Raw genomic sequence first — 22,126 nt, forward strand, 5'->3', positions numbered from 1 at the left:
AGGGGTTGATTGATTGGGTACACAATAATAAAAATATATTTTATTTTGTAATCAAGATAAGTACACACGAAGTAATCAAATAAATACTTAATAAACTAATGTACACTTTGCTAAATCAACCTTTGGGTTATTTTATTTTATTTATTTATTTAAATTAACATACTTTAGAGTATTTTTTTTAAATACATTCGCAAGATATATACGAGGTACCCTAAACCGAACAGATGTTTTTAATATTTATTTAATTATTACATATAATAACTTCAAGCATTGTTTAATTTGATTTTATTTGCTTTCATACAATTTTGAATTCTCTGTCCCTACCTCTGTTTTGTATAAATACACTGAACTCCTTAATAAAGATACCAGTCTCGAAGATGTCGCGAAAGCGATGAAACCGGTCACTGGATATTCCAAATTTGTGGATTAAAGTATCACTCGTCTTTTGTTTCTATGATAAATTACAATGAACTTCCATCAAGAATTTTCACTTACAAACTTAAATGTTTTTATGATCAAAGTTTGCTACGGTTTTATGATATTTTTACCTGACAAGTATTTTATATTGTGGCTGCATTTAATTATAAGCAGACAAAGTAATTAAAACATTTCGCAAGCGAGGGCAAGGGGCTCTTACCATATCAGTCATTCAACCAACTACCAGTGGCGAGCGGTGATTTATTTAATAGGTAATCTATAAAAATGTTCATTAATTTATACCTACATGTATGTAAGAAATAAATGAATGAACAATGTTTGATTATGTCCAAATGCTTGCAGACTGGCTGGATTTCCTCCCGAGGGAGTTGTTCATTTTTAAATTTATTTCACCAGAGGAAAAAAAAAATTGAGAAGGGAATATGGAAGTCTAGGCATTTACAGGGCTTATGACCTGTCATTGGCTGGTTTAAGTGGCCACTTTACACACTGTGCGACATTCACCATTCTGCCCATGTTTGAACATCCAAATTTCCTCAACTCTTCCATCTGTTGACTTTTGTGAAGTAAAAGAGCTGAAACCTTTATCACGTGGGTGAGATTCATCCGGCTGAACCAAATCACCCACTAGGCAACGCCTGAAAACTATTTTCCAATTTTTATACTTCTTCTTTTACCAGGTAGTAATTCAACAATGTTTGAGTATGTCGAAATGCTTGCAGACCGGCTGGATTTCCTCCCTAGGGACTTGTTCATATTAAATTTTTTTACAGTAAATGCCTAGACTTCCATATTCCCTTCTCAATTTTTTTTTCCCTCTGCTGAAATAAATTTAAATAAATAAATGACTATTTTTTCTGTGGTTCTGTGAAAATCAACTCAAACAACAATTATTATTAACTATTTATATGTATTTACCTTTATTCTACACTATTTGTGCAAGAGTTTATTAACAAATACCACAATGACATTCAGCAGATATTTCCATTATTTATTTATTTTATTTTATTTTACTTTTTCAGAAAACATACAGTCATACATAATAAGTATTAAAAACAACAATTTTTTAACATAAAAAGACCAATTAAGTTTTCATAAAATATGCAAAAGATATAAACATTAAATGTGACAAAAAAATAAAATAAATAAGAATTTCAAGTGAGAAAAGAATAATTGTTGACATTTGCGTTTTCCATGGAGGTAATAAATTAAAATAAATTAAAATACTGAATGTACACTCCGAGCCATCCACGCACACACTTGAACGCACATATAAAACATACACAAACATATACATTACGTGCGGCACATATACATAGCATAAACCACTCAAGATGCACATTCCGCAACTATCCCAAATAATCGACCCCATGAAGCAATTTTCTGTACAAATGCAACGTGCAGTTAAAAATGTCTACATCAATACTGAGTCCGTTATAATTTCTACAGGTACGTCTAATGAATGAATTCGAGGTATGATTGTTTTTAAAAGTTGGTACATAAAAAAAATTATGATCTGTCATTGACAGAACTGTCAAAGTGTCAACACTTGAGCACTGGTCGATTTCTTTTAAAATGAATAATGCCAAAAACAACCACTGCGAACGCCACCTGTCCTATGTGATACATAATATGTCAACGGTATCCTATCAAAGAAAAATAGTCATTCGGAAATAATGTTCGAAATACTAGTTTCCAAATAGAGAATCTTCAAATAATATTTGTAATCTGCAAGTTTGTTTTAGTACTAAAAAAGCCGACTTGGGTAAAAGACGAAAAATACAGTGCACTTTTTTGTATGGAAGAATAAGCTGAGGTAATCGGCTATATTCATCGTTCACTGAGAATGGGCTGGGCGCTGGCGCTGGGCGCATTTTATAGATATTTTTTTGTAGGGAGATATGAACGGTGATTTATAATAAATAACAATTGTTTTATTTATTTTTCAATAAACATGGTTACTATAAAAAAATATTATCCAAAGTCAAATATGATGATAAGCTGTGCATAATCGCATATTTTGACGATTCGCCCCTGGCAAATATTACTATTATAATATGTCGAAATCCGTGAACTGTGTAAGGCTGAGACATGCATTATCGACAGAATCAAGAAAGGGGTGCTGTGATGGTTTTTTTTTTTTAAATATATATTTGGACCCCTGTATTTAGTAGCCTTACGTGTCATGTACAAGGCTAAGGTACTCGGAAAAAATCGTTTTTGTTTGTCTTGGAAATGGGCTGTTCGATCACTGATTTTGGTTTATTACCTTTATAAGTCCAATCACCATTGTTGCAAAGTTCAAGAAGAGTGGCGTGTGATAACTACTTTTAACTACAGTGTGGATATCTGTTAAGGATATTCCATCTTTCCTGCATTCTGCTTCAAGATTATGGCGTTGTAAACTGAAAAATGGGCACTGAAATAACAGATGTTCGATACTCTGTGAAAAAATATCATCGCGTGGACAATAGTCATCATTCCTTAATTTAAACCTATGTAGATAAGTTCTCATAGCTCCGTGTCCGGTAAAAATTTGGGTCAATGATGACGGAAGTTTACTGCATCAGCCAGCGTTGGGTTTAGTAATTTTACCAGTGGAAGAAGCGTGGTAATGATCCTTCCAACGCTGCTGCGTATTTCGTTTTATACAGCGTTTAGCAAAGCTAAGGGGAAATTCTGAGAAGAAAGGTGCCGTTCTTTTACAAGTTACGGCTCTTGCTCGTTCATCTACTCTCTCATTTCCTACGGTACCAGCATGTCCTCTTATCCAGCATATTTGAATGATCATCCTTCTGATTTTTAGAAGCTTAATTTTACTCTGAATATCTACAATTAATGGATTTACCGACCGAGTATCAGTTAAAGCTTGAACGCCCAAACGACAATCTAATAATATTTTTGCAATAACCCATCTCTCTGGTGGTTTTTTTAATAACCATTCAAAAGCTTCTCGTATTGCGAGTAGGAGTACGCAGTAGTAGCTGTGTTGGTTTGGACATGTAGAGCGAATGGACAGCGAAAGAATGGCTAAAAGGATCTACGATGCGAATGTTGATGGATGCAGAAAACAAGGAAGACCATGAAGACATGGCATGATCAAGTCCATCAAATACTTGAAGATGGACATCTTAAAAGTAGGAATCATCGGCGTGCGTGCATGAGAAGATGTATGAATGTAGAGGAAGCGAGATCTGTATGCCAAGATAGAGTGATATGGCATTCTATCCTCTCTGCCTACCCCTACGGAGAAACGGCGTGTTGTTGTTGATATTTTTAAGCCCGAAAGTTATAAATGAAAACATGATTTGAATATATTGATAATTAGAATCGTAAAAATCCACTCTACATATATAAAATGCAATGTTCGTATGTGTGTCCTCGATAGACTACTGGACCGATTTACATGCGCTTTTTAGCAAAATGATGAGCGTTGCCACGGGTATATTTATAGCTGTTGAAATCTTCAATTTAATATATAGATAAAAGCTTAGGAGCATAAATGTTTTTATCATCGACCACCAGGGTTGTATTCAACGAGAATGCATATACTAAAAATTTGTGAGGATGTTATTTTTTTGTGTATGAAAAAGTTTGTATCTTAATGTTTACAAACAACATTAGTTTTTTATGCATCCCAACAAAATTTTTTCCTTTAATTCCTTATAATTTCTGTACATTTATTTCTTTTTGGTGGATTTTTGGTAATGTTAAAATGCACCCCTGTTGGTAAGAAAAGCAGATTTTGACATTTGCAAAAAGAATTCTACATTGAATACATGATTAGAAGTGATTTATCCCAGGGTTGCCAATTTGTGAGGAATTTCCCAAACTGCGGGGAATCTCAACTCAATTGGGGATTTTGTGGGGTTTGGCATTATGCGGCGAAAATGCGGGGCTTTGAACATTTTACCATTTATTAATTTATCTTTAGCTAACACATCAATAGTTTGATGGTAAGTGATTTAAACATTAATATTATTATGAATGAAATTGATATTTTTTAATAGTAACACAATATCAACTTCAAATAGTAATTCGGGGATCCCCCTTTGAACGAAAAATTAAAACAATGACAGTCGAATGGGCACATTAGGTACTAGTACAAATGACTGCTTGCGTTTTGTTTTATTATCTTTCAAAATAATAATGGTTTTTTGCAAAAAAATATAAATGGTTGTTAAAAGTTGTTGATAGAAAAGCGCAAGATAATCTTAAGGTAGATTATTAACAAAATTTGATTAAATTTTTCTTAAGAGCCCACAAACGTCCCCTCGAAATATCGAGGATGATTGGACCTTAAGTCTATTTTGTTTGAATTAAAAAATATTGTAATATTATATGTGCATTAGTCGGCCTCGTAGTGTAATGGTCAGCGCGTTAGCCTGCCATGCAAGAGGTCTTGGGTTCGATTCCCGGCATGGTTGATGTGAAATATTTATTTAAAAGGGTGTTTTCACACTAGAATATTCATAGTCCCTGGACCGATACCTGAAGCGTAAGACTGATCATCTTACCTTCACGTAACAAAAATGATCAAGATACGCTGCGATTGGTGTGACAATGCAGTGCCCTATGCACCATTAGGTGCGGAAAGGGACGATGATGATATGTGCATAAATGGAAAAGTTACCGATGGTGCACCCTCACTTCACTCACAATTCTAGCCAGTTTTTATTTCATGTTATTATATACATATATTATCACAACTGTTTTTTCTTGAGATAATTATGTGGGGAATTTGTGGGGAATCGGGACTTTGTTTTCTCCCCATTTGGGTAATTTGATCTAGATTTTTGGGGAATATGCAAAATTAGCATTGGCAACGCTGATTTATCCAAACAACTGTAAACTTCTGTACTACTGACCACCGACGTAAGCGTAAGCTGTATTTCAAGGAATATACGTCTTCCTTGAGATACGCGTTGTTCAAAAAGTGTGATTTATCTCTTTTCTGTCGGCAATTTCTTCATTCGAATGACAGAGATAGATGCTATTTCGTAAGGTGATTCAACCATAATCTCAAATACAGAAATAATGGGTTACATTGAACTCGAATTAAGGCGAAGATAAGCTACGAACGGAATTCGTACCTGTCTAGGTACCTGATTAGGATTAACTTAGAAACACTCCTTAAACTATTTTTAGTTATTTATTTCCTTATCAAGTTTCATACTAAGTCTTAATAATACAACGCGGCACAAGTAAATAAGCAATAAATTCATTTATAGCTTATCTGCGGATAGATTTAATTGTAGCAATTAGGTTATGAGAAAGGAGTTTATTAGTATTATAAAATCGGTGAAGGACGGTTTCCTAAACCACGTCATTAACTTACTTGAATTTATCAAGATCCCAGAGAAAAATACTAATCTTGATCCAAAATTATAATTTGCTGACAAATTAAACTTTTGCGGCGAACATAGATATAAGTACCGCAATATTTTGTTTTCGTATTACTGTCTGACGATTTGACGTTTGCTTTTTGCCTTTTTAAAATATTGTTTATGGCTAGCGAGTGTATTTTTTTGCAGTCGCTTACTGTTTCAAAACGCACTCGGCTGAAATAGCTAATGGTATAATTCCAAATAACATTAGGCTGTACTGGCAATAAAAAGTAAGGAAATCATACAATTTTAAAACACCGCTCTTTCAAAATAGCGCCCTGATTTAAAAAAATTAAATTAGCATAAGATAAAAAAAATCATTTTCTTAGTCATTTCTCATAAAAAATATAAAGCCTTATTAAAATAAAATTATTTTTGAGCGGCAGATACGGTCTTGAAGTTAGATTCAAATTAAGTCAAATGTCAAAATAGATCTACATAGGTCACAGTGACGTCAATACCTTATTTATTTACATAACCGACCCCAGGTTTTCTGAATTTTAAGATACAAAAAAACACATATTATATTATAAAAACAAAGTTTTTAAGTAGAATTTCATCAAAATATAGAACTAATCCTGAAATCGATTCCCACTGTATAAATTACAAATATATCATTTCTTAAACACAAACAAAAATCCACAAGGGCTTGGCCTGTGTGAGGATATACATTTAATGTTAAGTTTCAATAAAGGCTACTAGAAGAATACGATAGATATAAAAAAATAAAATAAAATTGCTAATATTTTTTCAATTAAAATGAGAAAATTGTAATAAAAGAACACGCTTTTGAGTTAAAAAACAAGGTATTTAAATATTCTTTGTTTTTCCATAATTTCAACATAAATTTGAATTGAAACAAATTGGAATTTTGAAAATCGATCGCCGACTTAAGTTAATCCTAAAATTTAGAACTATAAAAAAATTAAAAAAATAACGTATTTTTTTATTTGGTCTCATTGTATTGACAAAGATGTCACCATTAAAAGGTTTTCATAATTTACGAAATACTGTTTTTTTTAAATAAAATTTTAGTTCATATTAACCTTTTCGAGCCTTAACGTGAAAAAAACACCTGAGTTCATCAGGGGGGTACCAGAAATACCTTAGTTAAAATGCTATAAATACGACTAAAAAAATGTAACTTAAGAACTTCGTAATTGCGCCGCCAGGCGTAGTTTGACGTTTACAAAAAATAATATTTTTATTAGAATATTAATTATCTTCAGGCCTATTATAAATCTATGGTTTTAAGCTTTGTAACAAAAAAATTACAAAGAAAAGTTACACAACCTATTTTACAATGTTTTTCCGAAAGGCTTTTACACGCTTTCATGACACAAGTAGACATTTCGGTTTCGATTCTAAACGTCACACCTGGGGTGGTATTCTGGATCTTCTCTACCCCCTAGAGAGTGATTAATTTGAAGTTTTTTTTATTTGCTTCATATAATAGCCACACTGATTATTAAACGTCAAACAAATACGAACACGTGCAAATAAATATAAAAACATTCATTTAGACCATTATTGCGACCTTGCATTACCCAAAACACTTAATTAGTTTAAATTGACCAAACCGTATTACTTTTTTCCATTTTTGAAGCAGTTTTATATGCAACTTGACGTTCAATCATCAGTGTGGCCTAAGCAAATAAAAAAATGGAAATATTCAAATTAATCACTCTCTATGCGGTAAAGAAGATCCAGAATGTTGTATCCCAACTCAACACAGGGCCATTGGCCTCACAGAGTTTGGGATACGTTATTATTGTACTTTTTTGTAATATGCTCGCATTTGTATGAATAAATAATAAAAAATGAATGCCACCTCTGGCTGGCGGTCAAGAACGACTAAAACCGCATTGGGCATAACTGAGCGAGCTGAGTCAAGTGTCATCATGAGCATGTCTAGATGTGTCTTTCTTTCTTTTTTTTCCTTTATTAGGGCCTTCTACCAAAACTTGATAACATCGGCCAAAAACAAAATAACAACATAAACAGAAAGTAATAACAGTCTATGTGTGTCAATGATGACAATGAATTTAGTAAAATGTTATTTAAAAAATCGGAAATGTAGCTTTATTGAAAATCGTTGTCATTTTTTAGTACCTACTGAATAAAAATTATCGGGGTAATATGAAACAAATTTTTATTGTGTTTGAAATATTTAAATTTTGATTTTTTGTTATAAGCTATAGCTTCTTCGCCGGAAGAAAATACTAGAGTACGTTTGTATGAAGAAAAGTCAGAATGCGCAACCTTTTGACTTTCAATTGTAGTCGGAGCCTTGGAGGCCGGACACAGAGGACACGATCAATGTAAGTATGAGTAATTGATACACCTGTAATAAACGTGGCCCAATAAATCACTAAATTGCCAGATAATACACATTTTCAGAAATTCATATCACACTTGAATAAACAAACACAAATCTTATATGGGACGGAAAATGGCACAAGATCTTGTCCAAGATTTGGCTCAAATATTACGTCGTGTAATACACAAATTAAGAAGTTCAGCGGTAAAAAATATTAGAGAATATTCGAAGAAAACTTTGAAATCTCCACCAAAAACGGGAAATTAGTTATTGATGCCAAAATAAACTATACATTAAAATCTACCTTGCTGTTCCGGACGCGCTGGGAGCGATGAAAGCCACATTCTAATATTGTATTAACTGTTTGTATTCTTTTTAGTTTAGGTCCTCGGTATATGTGAAAGCCAAGGGCTGAACCCATAATAAAGGCGATTTGATCCACTTTTGGGTTCGGCCTTGGCTATACCGAGGAAAATGTAGAATAGGATTTATTTTAGATTATTTTATATTGAATTGATGTATTTTGTGTTTATTTGTATGTGTGTGCATTCTTATATATTGCGCAAAATTTTGCAGTCAAATAGTGTTCCATTTTAATAAATAAAAAAAACAAAAAAGGATTATTTAGGTAAAACATGAACTAAGGTATAATTTAAAAATACTTATTAAAAAAAAAATTGCATTAAGAGTACAAATCGAATTTTCCAAGATTTTATGGGTGCGGACTTTTTTTGTCACTCACTGTAGTTTAGTAATTCAAGATCATGGTTTTGGAGGTTTTTGGCATTAAAACCCCACGCTTGCCAGGCAGGTCGGTGAATTTAATTTTTTAACTTAACACAGACGCTGTTTGTAGCCGCCCTGGGTCAGACGCTAGGCAACAGCAACATACGGTCTTGAAACCATGTCACTCACTGTTAGAGGCGTTCACAAAATTAAGTGCACTCAGCGGTCTATGGCAAGACAAATGTCATGACAAATGAATAAGGAATGAGGAGATAAGACGCCGTACAATGGTGACCGATATCGCAGAAAGAGTGGGAAGACGAAAATGGCTGTGGGCGGATCATGTGGCGAGACAAGAAGTCGATAGGTGGACTCCCAGAATACTAAACAGGACCCTACGGAAGTAAAAGGAAAGTAGGGAGACAGCAGAGGAGATGGACTGACGACGTCGTCGGACTCGTGGGTCATGGATGGAAACCCAGGAGTGTCTATGGAGTGCCCAGGATAGAAAAACATGAACATTTTTGGGGTCGGTTTTCGATTGATAAATGGCTGACACTGTGAAAAATTCACCATTCTTCTTATGAACATACTCAAAACATTGTCGATCAAACTAACTGGTATATTAACACATCACAACAGAGATGAAGAACATTTAAGAGAAGGTAATATAGAAGTCCAGGCATCTACAGGGCTTATGACCTGTCAATGGCTGGTTTAAGTGGCCACTTTACACACTGTGTAACATTCACCATTCTGCCTATATTTGAACATCTATATTCCTTCAATTCTTTCATCTGTTGATGTTTGTGAAGTTAAAGAGCTGAAACCTTAATTTATGCGGGTGAGATTCATCTAATTGAATTATTTCACCTACATACTAGGCAACGCCTGAAAATATTATTTTTTCAATTTCTATACTTCTTCATGGACCAGGTAATTTATCAAGTTGCCTAGTATGTAGGTGAAATAATTCAATTAGATGAATCTCACCCGCATAAATAAAGGTTTCAGCTCTTTAACTTCACAAACATCAACAGATGAAAGAATTGAAGGAATATAGATGTTCAAATATAGGCAGAATGGTGAATGTTTTACAGTGTGTAAAGTGGCCACTTAAACCAGCCATTGACAGGTCATAGGCCTTGTAGATGCCTGGACTTCTATATTACCTTCTCTTAAATGTTCTTCATCTCTGTTGTAATATGTTAATATAAACAGCTCCCCAGGGAGTTGAATCCAGTCCTTGTCTGTTAACTGGTATATTACATACAGGGTGTTCTTTAAATCCGGTCACATCCGAAACCACGATGATCAGTATGAGCAAGAAGACATATTGGCACATTAAAATATTTTTTTAGAAGGAATAAAATTTACAAAAATAAAATATTTAAAAAACAAATGGTTGCTTACTTCTGCTAGGAAGAAGTGAGGAGAGGGGAGGGGGGAGTCTGATACACCGTCAACCACATGGCCACGCCCACCTTGCTTCTCCCCTGCAGAAGTAAGCAACCATTTGTTTTTTTAAATATTTTATTTAAAAAAAATTCAGCGTTCTATATATTTTTTTTAATATGCTAATATGTCTTTTTGCCCATACTGATCATCATGGTTTCGGATGTGACAGGGTGTAAAGAACATCCTGTAAATATATACAAATTTAAAAAATACTTTCAGGTGTTGCCTAGTAGGTGAATTGGTTCAACCGAATGAATCTCACCCACATAATAAAGGTTTCAGCTCTTTCACTTCGCAAAAGTCAACCGATGGGAGAGTTGATAAAATGTGGATGTTTAAACATGGGCAGAATGGTGAATGTTACGAAGTTTGTGGTCACTTAAACCAGCCAATGACACGTCATAATAAATTTATTTATTTATGACAAAATACAAGGTTTTTAAACTTTACATATTACATTATATTACATATTTTATTTGTTCGAAATATTCCCAATCAGCAAAAATGCTGGTATGAGGGGATATTAGATATAATAACAATAGTTTAAATAAAAATTCAATAAAATAACATCACATATCACTCGTCACACGGGCTGTAAGAACTGTTTTATTTAGGTGTTTTTTAAGTACGTATATGTTTTGTATATTTTATGCTTTTATATATATACATATTCTTTTTCTGTTGATTTAAATCATGCTCTTATTTTGTGTTTTTTTTTTATTTTTTTAATACTACTATATTATACTATTATTTTGTTGATTTTAATGATACCACTATTTTGTATATTTGATTATGTGTGATTCTTAATTTGTAACATTTATATTTTAAAAAATATTTCTGAATATCTTTTTTGCATTGTATTCTTTGGAATTTGATTATTTATTACATTTCCCTTTTTTTCTAGATTGTGATTCTATGTCATTATAATTTGATCTAATTAATTTTACTATGTATTTTTATTGTTATTTATTGTGGCTTGACACGGGCATAGCCTAAAAAGCCTTAATAAGTTCATAAATATTTAATTTTGTAATTTTAAATGAATAAATAAATAAATAAATTTTTTAGATCATTAGAAAGTGAATTTTAAAAATTTATTGCTGTATACAAAAAACCGTTTCTTTTTCAGATGGTCCTAGGTTGTTCGCAAATGAAATTATTTGATGCTCTTGTATTTATTTTATGTATGTTGTTGTTAAAATTATATTTAATATTTGTCTTTATTTTATTTTTTTTCATCTTAAATATCATTTTTATGTTTTCTGTGTAGATCAATTCCTCTAGATTGAGCATTTTTGTTATTCTATATAAATCTGTGGTTCTAGTATATTTATTAAAATTAAATGTTACTTTAAATGCTCTATTCATTGTTCTTTGTATTGATTCTTGCATCTGTTTACTACATTGCGACCGTATTATTAATTCATATACAAAGTGTGAAAGTATAAAAGCATTGTATATCATTAATTTTGTACTTTTATCAAAGACAAAGCCTTGACTTCCATATTCCCTTCTCACAAATGTTTTCCCTCTCTGTTGCAACAAATTTAGATCCAGAGACTTCTCCGTGTGAAACAGCAAACAATTTGGCAGAAGAACGTTTAAGGAACGGCACAAGATCTTGTACCATTTTCCGACCCATGTAATACGAGCTTTAGGGATTAAAAACATCAAAGAACTCTCGAACAATGTAAATTTTTCAGTTTATTAAATAGTAGTTCAAATTCAATCAATACGGTAAGTTATGAGAAAAAGCATACCTGGTATAAAATTACACCTAGGCATAGTGATATAATAAGGATGGTATAGTAAAAAATCTTATTTATAAACCCCGTTATTATGTCAGTGTACGCCAGGGGCGAATGCTCCTTATAATCGATTACATGCAGCTTACCATATTTTTTTTGACATCGTAAGTAATGTTTTATAACACTGTAGTATTATTAGAAAAAAACACATCACCAAAAAAATGTATTACTTTTCTTGGGTAAGTAAATTTATAAATTCCTTTATTCCATACAGCGACCAGTTGCGCCTCTATTGGCCAAAATTATTACTACTGGATTACACGAGATTATTCTGCTCACTTTAAAATCACTAATTCAAATACGTCTTTAACCTAAAACTTTAGAATCTCGTTCGAAAAATTACACTTGCGATTACAGTAAAATCTTGCAGCTTTCATTAATGCAATTTAGTCTTTCAATACTTTTTCATAAGGGCTAGTATTCTTTAAAATACATCAATTTGACTTACGACAGTCTAAGGGAGGTGACAATTTACGCACTCGTTATGTGTGAGAAAGAGATAACGAATATATTTTGTTTGTCTTAACACGAAAGTTACAATAATAAGTAAGTAATTGACAGTAATTGATCATATTTATGTTTCGGTAGTTTGAAAGTAAATTTGCTTTAAAATAAATTAATATATTGATATTTCAATCGAAACGAATTGATATTTTAATCCATAATATAGTATAAATCCTTTAGTGGGTTTAAAAAAAAACAAAGATTCGCTAATTGTTTTTTTATTGTAATACGTTTTTGTACATACGATGACAGTTGAATATTGTAGGTTATTCTTCAGTATCCATTTAAACTTTTAAAATTTAGTTAGAGTTATGATAAAAACGTTACTAGTGTATAGTGTTAAAAATAAATATATATGAAGAATTATAATATGTATAACTTATGTCGTTTTGTGAATAAAAATGTGATATAAAAGTCGATGAAACAATGATTCTTAAAACGTAATTTATGTTTTGTTTGGTGAACTATCGTACTCGGTAAGGAATACTTTAAAATTATTTAATTATTATCATTTATTAAGAAATAGTGTTTTATTTAAAGACAAGTTATAATAGTCTGATTTAACCAAAGATGCACTGGTGCGCCAATGAATTATCCAGTTTATTAATAACTTTTTCGACCCTTGGCCCAAAACGCTATATAGCTGCGCGGTTGGGTCGTTGCTTTCTAACCATGAAGGCGGGGGTTTGAGTCCACGGAGGTTCCAATTTTTTTTTGTAATTATGTTTTTTTAAATTGTATTTTTTAAATCAAATGTTTGTGCTACATTAAAAATATTTTTACTGAAACTATTAGCCGCTGGAGCCATTTGTTAGGAATTATTTATTAAATATAAAATAGACTTGTTTTTTATATGCCATACTACCGCTATGGACATTTTATCAGAATTTTCATAGCTTACCAATTTAAAAACTCACCGCTCGCCACTGGTGTACGTAGGTAATAATGGGTATAACCCAAATATAATAGATAATATTTTAAACAAAAAACAAAAACAAAAACTTAATAATAACTGTGGTAAATAATCCTTTTGCGAGCGGTGATGTAACATCGCGTTACCACTAGCAAAAGACGGACTGTTCTCAAGTTCAGACACTTGGAAAAAAAGAAACATAGAGATTATACTGTTTAATAATTAATTTTCCATAATATATGCGAATAAACATATAATTTAGCCCTGTTATAGCAAAATAAATATAAAATCACAAATACGCCTTTCATGTTATGCGCGTGCGTCCCCCATCACTGTCATCAACAGACTGGAAAGTAAATCTGTTTTGGACAACACGCCGCAGAACAGCGTCTTTGTCTTCCTTATTATGACTTCTATCTTCGTTTCTCTCTTGTATAAGATATCGGTATAGAGGTGTTGCTGAATTAGCGGACATTCATTCTTTGCGTAGCAAGGATAAATATTTTTTGTAATAACATTTAGCATAGTTTTACAAATTTTACTTTTCAAATCAGGTGTAATAATGTCCATTTGAAGATTACGAAACATACGAATTCATCATTTAAAAAAATAAGAGAGATATAGCAAGTTTTGTGTCCTATGTCGACTAGTGTGACATCGCAGCCACACAAGAGTTAATAATGTAGCCATTGAACAAGTCCATTATTAATATAATGACCTAGGTGTCATTTTTAATACTTTCTCACCTCTCGATGAAATTATCTCCAATGAGGGCACGCAAATGTTAGGTTTTGTTATTTATAATATTTATTTATTTAACTTTTTGTACATAATGTTACTTGTACATTGGCGGGCTTATTGCCAAATGGCAATTTCTTCCAACCAACCAATAAAATAAAAGTTTTATTTTTATTATTCAAGTTACAGAACATATTCAATAGAAAAAAAAGATTAAAAATTTAAAGATATATAAAAATAGAAATAAACGTATTTGTTTATAAATTACCTTAAATCGAAACTATTACTCAATGGGAAAAAGGAAAAAAGAGGAAAGAGGAAAAAGGAAAGGAGGAGAGATTAAGGAAGAGAAAGGAGATGTTTCTTCAGACGTGATTTAAACAGAGATAATGTAGTAACATCTTTGATGGTGGATGGGAGATGATTCCACAGTCGAGCCGCATGGACACTATACGAGTTAGAGAAGAAAGAGGAATTGTGTATGGGTATTAAGAGAGTGCCTTGAGAATGAGAACGAAGAGGTAAACCATGAACTGATAAGCGTTGAAATTTTTCACACAGGTATATAGGAGCGTTAGGACTATGAAGTACATTGAACAGAAGTGAGAGGGAGTGATAGTCTCTCCGCTGTCTAATTTTGAGCCATTTCAGTTGCCTACGATAATCAGAAATGTGGTCATATTTCCTAAGACCAAAAATGTACCTTATGCATGTATTCTGAAGTCGTTCAAGTTTATCGAGTTGCTCACAGCTTAAATCAGTCATGGAAACATCAGCGTAATCTAGAATGGGTAGTAGTAATGCTTGTACAAGAGTGAATACTCAGCATTTTCAAAATATTGAATCAATCGCAATTTTATTTTGTTCTATTGTAAGATCACAGCTATAGTATTTGTTTTTTTATTTTATAAATTTATTGCAAAAAAAAATAGTATACATACTTAATAACAGAGAATCTATTTAAAACTAATTAATGTAAAATGAAAACGGAGTGTTCTCTGTTTATGATAGTCTCCATCTAACATGGCTCAGTCTGTTCTAAGACGGAGATTTTTTATCTTTGGATAATAAGTAGCCCTATACTAATAAAACAATAACATAAAAACGACATGAAAATTTTTGCAACAACGTCTGTCGAGTCAGTTAGTATATATATATATATATATATATATACATAAATATATATATATAATATTAACGTTCAATTCAACAGTATTTATTGAGAACGGTAGTGGTCACATACATAAATAGAGACAAATATTCAAGCGTCAACCACAACCATAATACAAGATACTCCAATAGGGATCTGATACTAAGTGAAGGGGTCAACACTGTTCTGGCATCGAGACAACACTATTGAGTTGGCAAGAAGAGATGCTTACTGGATGTCAAAAATAAAATATTAAAATAAGAATATATATATCTACAAATGGCAATCATGAAGTTTCGCATTTTATCAAATAAATTGTCTATGATTTATGAATGTATGTATGTGCATGCGCATGGGTGTGTGTATATGTGTGTGTATGTATATATGTGTGTATATATAGGTATATGTATGTATAAATACCTACGTGTGCATGTGTATGTGTCATGGGCGAACCGTGTATAGAAGCGATTATGCGCAGCTTACCATTATATTTGACTATCTTTGATAATGTTCTATTGTAACTTTATTGACAGAAAAACAAATAAATAATGAACATTTATTTTAAATCATTTTCACCGTTTGTATTTTTATCCTAATATAAATATAAATTTCAATAAAACGCGCCCAGCGCCTGTGGTGAGCCAAGAAACTAGCCGATTATTCCAGGTTATTTTTTCATTCAAATAAGTATACTATATTTTGAATGTATTAACCCCAGTGCGGGTTTTTCTCCTAGATTAAACTTACAGATTACACAAATTATTTGAAGATTCTCGATTAGGAAAACAGTATTTCAAACATTGTTTCTTAAGGACTATTTTTCTTTGAGATGGTACTTTTGACATAAGACCATAATTACTTTCATGCATCATATTGCAGGACATATAGCGCTCCACGCGGCCGTTTTTAGCACTATTAATTACTAGAACAATTCGGCCAGTTGATATTTCAATTGAATACCTAATATCGACTGAATTCATGGAGGTATTTTTTATTTATTTTTTATGAATTATATATTAAAGTAATGGATAATATATCTATATAATATATAACGAAGTTAGATCGTTTGAGTTGATTTCATGGATGAGAGTTGTTATATCCCACAGAACCATAGAAAAATATCAATTTATGGTATATATTACTTACATTATATTATGTACCTCCTATGTAGGTGTGTATCATGTATCATAATGGAGTTCCGAGGGTTGCCCTCACACCTCCATAGTCTATGGTGAGTCATGGCTTTGGGATGGGTTGTATTGTCCCCGATATACGGGGTGCCTCATAGGTCTTTTGATGGTGGGCTGATAAATATATATATTTTTTTATTTACTTATTTGGTTATCTTTTAAAGAAATATTATAAAAGAAAGAAGTTTTTTTTTTTTAATACATTTTAAATTTAAGAAATCAAAAAAGTATTTTTTATATATTTTTTTACCTCTTTTCTCCGTATATCAGGGGACGGGAGGGGTTGGGTAAATGATGGATATCGGTCGGAGATTAAGGGGGTCGGTTATGGGATCTAGCAGGCCGAGGCCTGCGATTAAAGGGTTGGAATTTTGGTGCAGAGATTGGAAGAACTTTGTAGCTAGTTTTTTTATGTAAGTGTTGAGTGTTAGCGTATTCGTGTCCCGGTGTGTGATTGTGTTTCTGACAAACCACGGGGCTTGTAGAATGATTCGTAGAGTTTTGTTTTGGAAAGACTGTAGTTTATAGATATGATTGGGGGTACCCCAGATGGGGCAGGCGTAGGTGATGATAGGACGAAGAAGTGCTGTGTATATGAGTAGTTTTGTTTTAATGTTTAGTGTGCTGTTATGTAGGTACAATAAATGATATTTTTTATAGCTTACCTGTAAATAAAATCACCATTCACCACTGATATGGTGTGTATGTATATGTCTCAAAATGTGTATACGGGTAAGTTATTTTTATTAGCCTGTGCTTTCTATTAACTTGTAAACTATTATATATATATATATATATATATTTATATTTAAATCTTAAAGTAGGGCACACATATCATACATATTGTTATGTGTGTTCTAATAATAACATTGCAAATATATTTAATTTATAAATTGTTTATCACATATGTCTTGACCATTATTTTAAATTTTGATATGTTTTTTTCTTCATAAATATTTTTTTCCATTTCGTAATACTTTTTAATTGCTTTAAATAAAATTGAATTTTGTGACCTTTTTCCTAAATGGAAGTCTAATTTTGTTCTTTTCTCTAGTATTGTGATCGTGTTCATGCTGGTTCCGATCAATTTTTTTCCAAAACTCTGTTTTTTTATTAGAGTTTATAATTTTATGAACAAATATCATTGTATTGTAAAATATTCTTTGTTTATTTGTTAATAATTTCATTTCATTTACCATCGACTTTACCCTCGTATATCTGTTTTTTTTCAAAATGATTCTAAAGGATTTATTTTGTAATACAGTTAGTTTATCTATTTATCATATTTTATAATGTAATTGCCTAGCTTGGAACGGGGTATGTACCCTTGTTAGTTGGGTAAAGTGAACATAAAAATTGTATTTATGATAAAATGTATCAATAAATAAATAAATCAATTAAAAATAAATACATAATATAAAAATCGCTGTTTCCGCCCTACAATCTATCGTGTTGTAGGAGGTTACCTGCATTATGTGTGAATTATCATTTGATACCGATTCATCACCATTCACGATTAATGAAATTGCAAAGCACATTTATTCAGTACTTGTTTTGTGAGTGGTCCAACATAGACCACGGGTTTTCGGTAGAAATATATTTATTCAAAATATATTAAAAGTTCGATAGGTTTTGGAACAATCGCAAGGTAAATTTTATTCGACACTTAAAAAGGCATTGTTTTTAGACTGCCCAACAGTTTCACAAAATATTAAGGCTGTAGTCTGATAAAAAGAAAAGGTATTATTCGTGATTGACTGCAAAAATATTTTTTCTAACAGAATTTCAGGAGCATTTTACGAGCAAGTTTTATGTTTTTTCATTATTTATTTATGTATTATTTAATTAAGTACTCACTGTGATCTATTTAATACTCTAATTTAAATGTTCGTAGACAAAAGATTGGATTTTACCCCCTCGGGAGTCATTAAGATTAACAAATTACAACAGGGATGGAGAATACCTTAAATAAGGGAATATGGAAAACAAGGCATTTACAGGGCATATGACCTGTCATTGGCTGGTCTAAGTGGCAACTTTACACACTGTGTAACGTTCACAATTTTGCCTATGTTTGAACATCCACATTTCTTTAATTGTTCCATTTGTTGATTTTAGTGAAGTTAAAGAGCTGAAACCCTTATTGTTGTGAAGAGATTCATCAGACTGAATTATTTCCCATACTAGGCAACGCCTGAAAAACAATTTTCAATTTTTAAACTTCTTCTTGGACCAGTTGGTTTTATTACAATATTTGAGTTTGTCCAAATGTTCGTAGACAAAAGACTGGAATGGTGAATGTTACACAGTGTGTAAAGTGGCTACTTAAACCAGCCAATGACAGGTCATAATAAGCCCTGTAAATGCCTTGACTTCCATATTCCCTTATTTAAGGTATTCTCCATCCCTGTTGTAATTTGTTAATATACTACTACTACTACTACCATCACGCCATTTCCCCGTAGGGGTAGGCAGAGAGAATGAACCGCCACACACATCTATCCTGGCATACAATCCTAGCCTCTTCCACATTCATACATCTTGTCATACATGCCCTTCGGTTCTGTTTGCTTTTGTCCAGACTTAAGATTTTGGTATATCTGATCATGCCACGTCTTCCTTACAATTCATTTTCGCCACATATACTGGTTTTACCATTCTTTCGTCGTCCATTCGTTCTACGTGACCAAACCATCTCAGATACCCTTTCTTAATCTTTTCAATTATACTTGATTCAGATTTACACTCTCGCCTGATTTCATCATTCGTAACCCTGTCATACGTTGATTTCCCACACATTTGTCTAAGAGATCGCATTTCAACCGCGTTCACTCGTCTTTCATCCTTCCTCTGCCAGTTCCATGTTTCACTTCCATACATAAGTGTTGGGACTAAAACTCCGTTGTGCACTGCCAGTTTAGCTTCGACTGACACATTTTAATTAGAAATTACTGTGCTTAGTGCTCCGTTCATTTTGTTGCCCGCATTCACTCTTCTTTTAACATCTTTTTCTACTCTTCCATCTCTTGAAAACATGCTTCCCAGATACACGAATTCTTCTACTTGCTCGAGACATTCGTTGTTTACATTTTTTATGCAGTCAGTAACCTCGCTATCCCTTTCAAATACCATCACTTTTGACTTACTTTCTTTCATCGCCAATTCGCTCTCCAGGCATACATCATACATTCTATAGACTATTTGCTGCAAATCAGCCTTGCTGCTTGCTAACAGAACTGCATCGTCAGCATACAACAAGCAGTTTACTGAAAAATTATCCATTTTTGCTCCAATACCCATATATTCTATCTCTTTCATACAGTTGTCCATGTATAGATTAAACAACCATGGTGACATTACACATCCCTGTTTCACGCCTTTTGAGATCGCAAACCAAGATGTAAATCCCCCATTACCTCTTATACACGCTGAACTCTCCTCATAGAGAGACGATACTGCACGTATAAGTTTATTGTTTACTCCATACTTTTCCAACACGCCCCACAATTTCATTCTATCTACTTTATCATACGCTTTTTGCAAATCGACAAATGTGCAGAATAGTTGTAATATATATATTTATATATATTATAACTTTATATATATATATATATATTTTTACATAATAGGGTACGGTGATAGGTCTGCTTTCATTTATTCTCTATGTCAATAATTTAAACTCAAAAATAATATCATATGCCGATGATACGGTTCTTTTAGTTGAGGGAGTTAACTTGAACTCAGTAAATTAGTAGCTAATGACGTTATAAATAAATTGAAATTATGGTTTGACAAAAATATATTATCTTTAAATACGGAAAAGACAAAAATCATCCCATTTTTTATTAACAAAACAAATTGAGATTCAGTAGTAAAAATAATTATTCACTAAAGCAATTGCAACAAAACTAACTGCGATCTCACATGTTCAGTACTTGATACAACAGATACAATTAAATATCTCGGTGTATACATAGACCAAAATTTTTAATAGAAAGACCATATCAGTGAACTAGTTAAACGAATTAGAAAATGTATACACATATTTATTAGATTAAGAAATATTTTAAAAATCAATCATTTAAAAATAGCTTATTACTCAATTGTACAATCTTTGTTACAATATGGTATTGTAGGATGGGGTGGTGCTTATGGCAATATATTAAACCTTTTTAAAATAGTAATTTATTATTTAAGTAATTTTAAAGAAACCCTCAACATTCAATACGGAAAGTCTGTATAAACTATTTAAGGTTCATACAGTAGACACTCTTTTTAAAATAAATTATATTATACAAATGTATAAAAAAATAAAAATAAATGAATTTGAAATAAATAAGTCAAATCAGATACCAACATAATATTAAAATTACTGAATTCCATACTTAGCTTTGTATTCAAAGGTGTAAGAAACTATAATAATATTCTTAATGAACTAAAAACTATTAAAAATAATATATCAATAAATAAATTTAAAGTTAATCAAAAGAAATTTTTCGAACTCGTGTAAAAACAACATTAAATTTTAATTAGTATGAATGTATTTTTGTTTTATGTTTTTTCTTTATACATCCTATGTTTTTATTTTTCTTTTCATGTACTCGTATTTAAAATTATATAAACCCAAATAAATAAACAACTAAAACAGTGTAAGTCACTCTCCACGCACAAGAGTTAGTCTCTTTTTAAAAGAGTTACAGTGATAACATTTACTAGATGTGTAAAAGTAGATATGTTTAAAAATTTTCAAAATATGTACTTCTTGTGAAATTTATGAATAAAAATAAAATATTAGGTGTTCACGGATGTTCCATTGTGACCGCGAATACGATAAACAAGCGCGGTGAGAATTTGTTTTCACGTCGCTTCTTAGCACGTCGATAGTTATTTGTGATTGAGCTACAGGGTTATACATTTTTATATGGATTGACACAGGAATCCATGCAATTACTATTTTTATCACGTCTCCATAATCTTGTTTTGGCAAGAATCGTTTTATCAGGTCTTAATTTTATCGTCGATCTACCACAGAGATATCGTATTTCAATAGCATTTTACGAGCAAGTTTTATGTGTTTTAACAATGTTTGATTAAGTCCAAATGCTTGCAGACTGGCTGGATTTACTCCCTCGGGAGTTGTTACTATTTAAATTTATTTCAACAGAAAGGTTAAACATTTTTGAGAAGGGAATATGGAAGTCTAGGCATTTACAGGGCTTATGACCTGTCATTGGCTGGTTTAAGTGGCCACTTTACACACTGTGTAAAATTCACCATTCTGCCCATGTTTGAACATCCACATTTCCTCGACTCTTCCATCTGTTGACTTTTGTGAAGCAAAAGAGCTGAAATCTTTGGCACGTGGGTGAGATTCATCCGGCTGAATCAAATCACCTTCCAAATTCCCTTCTCAAAACTGTTTTCCCTCTCTGTTGAAATAAATTTTAATATAAGCAACTTCCCAGGAAGGAAATCCAGCCAGTCTGCAAGCATT

General features: G+C 32.1%; 2 protein-coding genes across 9 annotated transcripts in view; one reads left to right on the forward strand and one right to left on the reverse strand.

The window, feature by feature from the left end:
• Gmer (GDP-L-fucose synthase-like protein) overlaps window positions 1-22,126 on the reverse strand; it is a 47,812-nt gene that overhangs the window by 21,437 nt on the left and 4,249 nt on the right. Inside the window, exon 1 of one of the 3 annotated variants that reach the window (XM_088236464.1) lies at window positions 5,777-5,937. The exons of 1 other annotated variant lie outside the window; for it this stretch is intronic. The gene's annotated coding sequence lies outside the window, so the exon portion shown is untranslated. Of the gene's footprint in view, window positions 1-324; window positions 466-5,776; window positions 5,938-22,126 lie in introns of those variants that run through there. One more of the 3 variants, XM_088236466.1, reaches the window with a different exon arrangement.
• LOC148274899 (GDP-L-fucose synthase-like) overlaps window positions 12,018-22,126 on the forward strand; it is a 33,052-nt gene continuing 22,943 nt past the window's right edge. For 2 of the 6 annotated variants that reach the window (XR_015824171.1, XM_088236459.1), the window contains exon 1: window positions 12,018-12,066. The gene's annotated coding sequence lies outside the window, so the exon portion shown is untranslated. Of the gene's footprint in view, window positions 12,242-12,368; window positions 13,118-18,196; window positions 18,281-22,126 lie in introns of those variants that run through there. The other 4 variants (XM_088236461.1, XM_088236463.1, XM_088236460.1 and 1 more) reach the window with 4 other exon arrangements.

Source organism: Micrasema longulum, unplaced genomic scaffold (genome assembly GCF_059751315.1).
Source record: "Micrasema longulum isolate JH-2025_06_02 unplaced genomic scaffold, ASM5975131v1 h1tg001558l, whole genome shotgun sequence".
NCBI classification, from domain to species: domain Eukaryota; kingdom Metazoa; phylum Arthropoda; class Insecta; order Trichoptera; family Brachycentridae; genus Micrasema; species Micrasema longulum.